The sequence below is a fragment of the Toxorhynchites rutilus genome, chromosome 3 (genome assembly GCF_029784135.1).
Source record: "Toxorhynchites rutilus septentrionalis strain SRP chromosome 3, ASM2978413v1, whole genome shotgun sequence".
Classification (NCBI taxonomy): domain Eukaryota; kingdom Metazoa; phylum Arthropoda; class Insecta; order Diptera; family Culicidae; genus Toxorhynchites; species Toxorhynchites rutilus.
The window spans coordinates 289,158,152-289,166,326 of record NC_073746.1 but is presented as its reverse complement, the minus strand read 5'-3'; the positions used below and the strand labels follow the sequence as shown (position 1 = coordinate 289,166,326).

General features: G+C 36.0%; 1 protein-coding gene across 4 annotated transcripts in view; it reads left to right on the top strand.

Annotated features, from left to right (window-relative positions):
* The window catches only part of LOC129775497 (dipeptidase 1), a 509,186-nt gene that overhangs the window by 135,511 nt on the left and 365,500 nt on the right, over positions 1-8,175 (top strand). The window lies entirely within an intron of this gene.

Sequence of the window (8,175 nt, the reverse complement as noted above, 5' to 3'; positions counted from 1 at the left end):
CGTCCTTGCGTCCCGACGGATACGCTGAAATTGATTCAATAATAAAACTTTTGTTCCGTTCGAGCCATGCATTGTGTTCACCCAATGGCGATTACCAAACGACAATTAGTTGCAACACGCAGCGCTCCAAAGGGTGAAAGTCGCCATCAACGCCCGGATATTTTTTCTCGCCTTTCTTTCCTCGGACTGACGCAGGGTGAGGAGTATCGTTGCAAATATTCTGGTCATTGGGTGGGTGGGCGCACACAACAAAAGAACCACTGATTGTATTGGGCAAGCGGCGTCCAATCGGGGCGCTGCGTTGAGTCGCTGCCGGGCGTAATTAGTTTTTTGGAATTGATGAACTTGTTTGCCGGTTGCACAACCGCTGGCAGTTTCACGACGTGATTTTCGGCATACGATGAACAGGAGGAACCCAATTTAAGTGGATTCGACGAAATTACCATTCCACCAATTAGTAGCACCGGTAATGCAATCAATTTCGAGCTTGCGGAAAAATATAATGGATGTTCTCGTTTCCCATAACGAGAAGGAATTAGATACCGCACGAAACGCTCTGTAATGCAATGAAATACACGAGTCCCGATAGGATTCCATGCCTACACCAAAAGCAAATTTTAATTTGATATATTGCCACTCAGTAACTAATTTCGATCCGTGTGATCGTGTCGATCTCACCGACCGTGATAAATTGGTGTTTTGTACACTAAATAAAAGGCTTTTCAAACCCTGTTTTCTGTTTACAGCTCATTGAATTTGAAGCTCCGAAATTATCACCCATCTATTAATACGCGAGACGTGTTTGTGTTGAAAATTTGGCCGAATTGTCATTCGCTTACGTCTCGACTCGAGCACGATCAGTTTTTCTCCTTCACAGGGACACGACATAGTTTCTGGTAAATTAGGTGTAAACTCCTTTTCCCCGGCAAACGATGAACCATTTATGGAATGCGATTTGTTTGCAACCACGCGGGAAAAATAATGGTCCGTGTCGGTATTCGAATCTGCGATGTATTAATATCCAATTTCAGAGCCCCGATCGAACAGAGCGGAATGTGTGCTGTGGAACTTCAATTCATTCAAATTAATTCACATTCCAGACGTTGAAAGAGAATGCTAATTAAGTGATGTATTCAATAGCCAAGCTTTGATTTGCTGGGTGAATCGAAATTTCAAAATGTTTTTCTATTGGGGCATTGAAAACTGTGGCTTTTATGCCTTTATTGAGTTCATATTATTCCATTAATTGGTTGCTTTATAATCCATTGCCACAAACCATGGGATCGTTATTGATTGAAACATTTTCTATTATGTGCGACCGATGTGTTTTTCAATTCTGTTATTATCGAGGCTTGTTTGTTTTGATGAAATTTTGATCATAGATGACATCAAACAACACCATTTCAGAAGATTCCGTTTGTAATGTCATGTTTTTTTTTACAAGCTTGTCATCAATGTCATTAATAATTATCGCAAATTTGGTCATTTGATCCAGCTTTCAGGTGAAAAAGAGTTGTTGGACCAGGAATAGTGTATACAGCATTAATATTATTTTTATAAACAATCAAGTTGATCATGCAATTTTAGGAGGAAAGTCGAAAAAAAAAACTCAGAAAACACTGAATTATTTTTGTTTAACTTAATTCCACTAATTCAACTACTTAACACCAAATTCTCTCAATTTTCGAATGGGAGCAACCGATATTTTTTTCTAAGTGGCGTACTTCTTTTTTAGAACTAGTTTGGCAGATCTCAAAACAAGAAAAGTTCGAAAACTCTGTCATAAGTGGGATATAGATAATCCATAGAAGGATCTTTGAGATCTTTCAGTAGTAGTTAAAGCTACAACACCTAGTACAGGATTTGCATTGATAGGTGAATTAGATACTGCATCACAAAAGTGCTTGGAAAAAAATATTCAAGACGCTCGAATTGTAGATTTTTCAACCATACGGGATAAAACGTTGATTGCTTGAAGTGGAATATAGTAGCGAATTTTTAAGAGAAAATAAGCCTATTTGGAAGAATATTAATTGAACAATTTTTCAAGTTAGTACAAATATCCTGTATAAGATAGTGTCATGTTTTTTATAAGTGGCGAAGAAATCTTGTACGAGAATTGTTTCTGATAATAGTTTTGTATTGTTGGGTCTTCTTCTTCTTTTTCTTCTTCTTATTAGATGGCACTAACGATTCTATAGGAACTTCGCCGTCTCAACGTAATATTACTTGCGTCATTTTTATTAGTACCTAGTTGAGATTTATATGCCAAATAACACGCCTTGATTGCATTCTAAGTGGCAAGCTCTAGAATACGTGTGGGTACAGTGCCAGTCGAAGGAAATTAATTTGACGATAAATTCCCCCGACCAGAACGGGAATCGAGCGTCCGGGTCAACTTTAAACTTAGACGAAGAATTGGAGACATAACTCGATCAAGATTCGTGTCAAACGCAAACAGAGTTTGCAGAATCATTGGGAGTAACGCAACAAGCTATTCCTATACGATTCAAAGCCGCAGTATACATTCAAATACGAGGAAATTATGTTCCCTACAAATTGGAAGCAAGAGATGTCGAACGGTGATTTTGCATGTCCGAAATATTGCTTGAATGGTATAAAAGAAAGTCTTTTTTGCATTGAATCATTACCGCAGACGAAAAACGAACTCACTACGACAATCCAAACACAAAAGATCGTATGATCACCACCAAAGCCGAATATCAATGGTGTCAATGTTATGCTCTGTATTTGGTGGGATCAAAATGGTATAGTCCACTATGAGCTGCTAAAACCAGGTCAAGCGACCAATGGAGATATCTACAGGCAATAATTGATCCGTATAATAATATTTTTTCAACAAAATCTCTATATCGTTAAGGTATTTTCTACCATTTCCAGAAAACTTGTAACTTCATTACATTGAATGTTTATTTGATACGAGCTCTAGACGAGCTTGTATAAACGTGAAGAAGTGGTTTTCCATGCATTCGGTAGGAATGTCCCCACATCCCATCTGCGGACCACCTGAATCCACCAGATTGCTCTTTTCTGAGTATCTTGCAGGCAAGGTTTGATCGAGGATGAAAACATTTTTCTGAAACATTGAGTAGCAACTTCAACTTCAACGAATTAGGGAACCTGTAAGAAATAGAGTCGCCCGTTGGTGTTTCATACGTTAATTGATAAACGGGGAAATTAATTCAATTTAAATATTTCAGGAACTTCATTTCATCTACCTGAGATCAATCCAAACTGAAATTTCTTTTTTTCTTATTCTCGTTCTAGGTAGGTATGCCTTTATTGTCCACTGATAATTGGATCTCTATAAACTGGTATGGCGCTATTCATCCTTAATACAGAGCGAACTCGATTATTTACAGTCTCTATTTTCTTTTCACTGTATATAATCGAGACAAAAAAAAAGTTTTTTTATTCGTTTATTATGCATGTATTTTCATTTTCTGAATATAAGAGAAGAATTTGATTTTTGATTCATCATCTTGAAGTCAGAAAGCACCTTCCTCATATGAAAAAAATAAATTTATCTTTATGAAACTTATATGAAACTTTTTTTTTGTTTCGGACTATGTTGCCTCAACCTGACTCTACATTGAAAAGAACGCTATGGAAGACGATGCTGTTGCTTTAATTTGATTGATTAGAAAATTTAGTACAGGATATAGAAGTCCAACATCTAAACTAGCGGATTTTGATAACGTTTTGGAAGTGAGAAACTTAGAAGTTAATAATTTTTATTGTGTCGTTATTAATTTTATCCTAAAAATTTATACTAAACTTGATTGTTTCTATCAATTAAATTAAAGCTCTCTAACCGCTTTACAAATTGTTCCTTGAAATCCAACACCTGTCTGTCTTAATTTGGCTGCAATATCGAATTAAACAATTCCTGGTGAAGGGGGTCTCCGTAGCCACATTGGTTGCGCGTTCGCTTAGTAAGCGATCGATCGTGAGTTCAAAACTCAGGGCCCTCATTGACCATCTTTGTGTTGTTACAGAATAGCTACGTCCACGCAACAATCATCAGCGATGGAGATCGATCCACGGTCGAAATAAGATCGATTCATCCATACAACTGCTCTGCTCTGAAAGAAACATCGGGCTGCTGTTCTATAAATAACCCAACAATGATCAATCAACTGTCTCCGCTGTCCGGTGGTCCAACTGGATAATGGAAGAACAGAAAGAATAATCTTACGCCTAAATGGCTACTATGTGAATGTACCATATGTAATGGTATAGAAGGAATACTGGCGAATAACAACTGTGTAATGTACTAATTATAGATATGATAACCATGTGACATGTACACGATTAAAATTCGGCTCTGTTACATCTAAAATGCTAATGAGCCTTAAAAATAAATAAATGGGATAAAAAAAAATTCCTGGTGAAAATTCAAGCAAAATCTTCAAAAATCACAATTTTTACCTCACTGTACATGTAATAGCCACTTAAATTTCGCCTTAACGTTAACAGGTTACATTTATTCTTGAAATAAGTCATATTTAAAAAAATAAAAAAATTGTTTTTCAAACTGTATATAATCGAATCACATATAATCGAGTCTGTATATAATCTAGTCCGACCGGTATATGAACCGATATGAAAAAGGTCTACCGTAAAAATTGCTTCGATTCTGCACAAATCTTGTATATTAATTCTGTATTGAAAGGCCTATAGTTGTATTATTTTTATATCGTCACTAGGGAGCACAATCCTTAATTAGGGAAATCATTAATAGTTTTGTTCACCGATTGCGCCTAATGCACCCATTTGTGGAAATTTAGAACGATTGAACTGCTTGGTCGATTTTAGACATTTTGAATTGAATGTATGGGACTTCTTAATACATCGTTTGATTTAGGCTCGTTAGAATTTTTAGCTATAACAAAGCCGGATTGAATCATGTACATGTATATGTCCTCGAATAACACACACTATTAGGGGAAGTGGGGGCATAGTGGTCACCCTAAGGAATATGCCCATTTCCAGCGTCCACATACCGCTTAAATTTCCGTTTCTCGAAGAATATTATAGTTCAACTCATTGTTGTTCAAGATAGCAAACGGCTTTTACTAGAAAAATTCCAAATAGTACACTTTTCATCATTAGGAAAAAAGGTGTAAAATTGAACGTGGAAAAAGTGGTCATCTAGGGGGGGGGGGGTGGTTAGGCAAAGTGGTCACACGCACATATCAAGCTAAATGGGATTGATTTATGCGTTTTTTCGTCAGAATTTGTTCAAATCATATTTGATATAGTAGGCACATGTATGGAATAAGCTTGGCCTATTCACCTAGAGTCTCAATTTTAATTTTCTCATGCATCCAAAAACGTAGTAAGAAACACATAACGTTCCGCATAATGAGGCTTGGTTTAGTTGGAGTGGCATATTTATCCAGGGTCTAAGCCACAAAAGGATTTTATTCAAGAGCAGAATGTGATGATGTATATCAGCTTTAGTGAACATATCATTGTAAGTTGTTATTCACCTATGACCACTTTGCCACCAAACATGAAAATAATTTCTATGCTAATTAATTGCTACGATTAAACAAAATATATGTTCACCTCTCCTAGAATATGTTAACAGTCGTCCAAACTGATGATTTTTCCAACATATCAGATTGAATAAACTAAATTTCACGAGAAATTCCTTAGATACCATGCGCACAGAACTACGACCTAAATGTTATCGAGAGAGCAATTTCTGTTTTTATTTATATTTTGACATGCGACATCTCTACTGAAGTACAGGGTGACTCAAAAGTCATTAAATTCTTCAAACATAAGGTGACTATCAATACGGGATCTATAGTCAATAGTTATGCTACCAAACAAGCAGGTGACCACTTTGCTCCCACTACCCCTACCTGTTTGCTCCACTGTTAATTTAGACTGTACAGCGAGACAGATTAAACGAAGCTTCCATGAAAGCTTTCTTGTTGCTAGTAGCAGAGCGTGTTTAACTCTTTTCCGTAGGGGAAGATGGGGTAAGACCGCCCGGTGGGGTAAAACGGGCCGCTTCCAGTTTTATAAGAAATCCTCAGTTTCTTGGCAAATATGTTACACAAGAAGCATGATTAGTCTATTTTTGTCGTTTCGAAATATTTCTTTCTGCGTTAAAAGGTATGTAAAATGTAATATAAAATGCTTGAAAAGTGCAAAATAATGTAAAAGGTGTTCTGAGGGGAAGACGGTCCACTTTCGACGGAGTTAAAGCGCCATACGTCGTGATATTGAATGATTTTCATATCACATATTGCTCGTCTCTTTACACACAAATACCCCGAAAGTACATAAGGAAGTCGTCGAATAATCGTCCTTATAGATTCCGATAATTTGGTAAATTTTTCACGAATATTTGAAAAACTCTGCACGTGGAATATTGGTAGCCTTTTCAGAAGTTTGTGTGTAGTTTATGAACAACCCTAGACAACACTGTTCCTGTTAGTTTTGCCAGACTAAATTGTTTGAAAATAACATCGCTCCATCTTAGCCCGTCATGGTTCGTTTCACCCCACGGGTGGTCCTTGTTACCCCGCCAACGATAAAAAAGCATTTTTTCATCATTTCAAAAAATTATGAAAAAACGCAAAAAAAAGTTATACAATCAACAGTTATACATTTTTAGTAGTAGATTATTAGATACTCAATGATATGGAATACAACAAATAGGGGAAATCCTGAAGGACGTTTGAATGAAAATTGGTTTTCTTAGGGGGACGGTCTTACCCCGTCTTCGCCTACAACATCGAGTCTCACTAGTGGTGTACTTGCATAGAAAAAGAAAAAGAAAGCTCAGCATAGTAGTGAAATCACTTGATGTGTAACATATTAAATAATACGGGAAGTGGTCGAATGAAGAGAGGCTGAATCTCTATTAAACTTGATGATTGTTGCTTGGACCTAGTTATTCTATAATAACAGGTATAGTGTAGTTTCTTTTTATTCACTGTTAATAGATATATGAGCTTTTGTCTCATAAACCATTGCACAATGATCCAGGAAGTGCAATTAAGTGGAAATTAGAATCTAGAGCTCGACAGTTATTCTGTAGACAAAAACTGTCTTCGACAAAGTAGCGAACTGATTGGTTTCAGCTGCCGCTAATCGCTCGAAATGCAAATACAATGCTGAAGAAGGAAAGTACTGCGACGTAAGCTCCGCCTTTTCACCCGGTTTAGTTTGGAAGTACTTCGATCCGCGATTCATCAGTCATTAAGTTGACAACCAGGCGCCAGTGGATAGCTTAGTTTAGTTCTCCAAATTGGCCTTATTTAAGGAGGTATTCTAGTATAGAGTCTAGAATTCAGAACGCTTTTCGAGCTCCGAAAAAATAAAACAAGGAATATTTTTGCTATCCATTGTATCAGGTATCAAGTCGGACTCGATTATATGTGATTCGATTATATACAATTTTGGACCCGATTATTTAGTTTGGAAAAAAATATTTTTTAAATATGACTTATTTCAAGAAGAAATGTAAGCTTTCAAGGTTAAGGTGAAATTCAAGTGGCTATTACATGTACAGTGGAGTAAAAAATCGTGATTTTTGAAGATTTTGCTTAATTTTTTATCAGGAATTTTTTAATCGATATTGCAACCCAATTAAGAAAGTTAGAAGTTGGGTGCCGAAGAACAAATTGCAGAGCGCTTAGAGAGCTTTAATTTGATTAATAGAAACAATCTAGTTTAGTATAATTTTTTAGGATAATTAATGATAACGCATCAAAAATTATTAACTTTTAAGTATTTCACTCCCAAAGTGTTATTAAAAGCCATTAATTTAGATGTTGTACTACTATATCCTGTAACGAAATCTTTTAAATGAAAGCAACAGAATCGTCTTCCATAGCGTACTTTTTATAGTAGATCCAGTTTGAGGCAAGAGAGTCGAAAATAGAAAAAAATTCTATTACTCTAATATATCGTCTATCAGAATCTGGATAAATTTATTGTGAGAAAGGTGTTTTCTGACTTTAAGGGGATGAATCAAAAATCAAATTTCTCTTTTATATTCAAAAAACCAAAAATACATGCAAAAAAATCGAATAATTTTTTTTTTGCCTTGATTATATACAGGATTTGATTATACGAGGGTCACTATTTATATTTCGGGAATAGGAACAAAAACAAATAGTTAAGCTG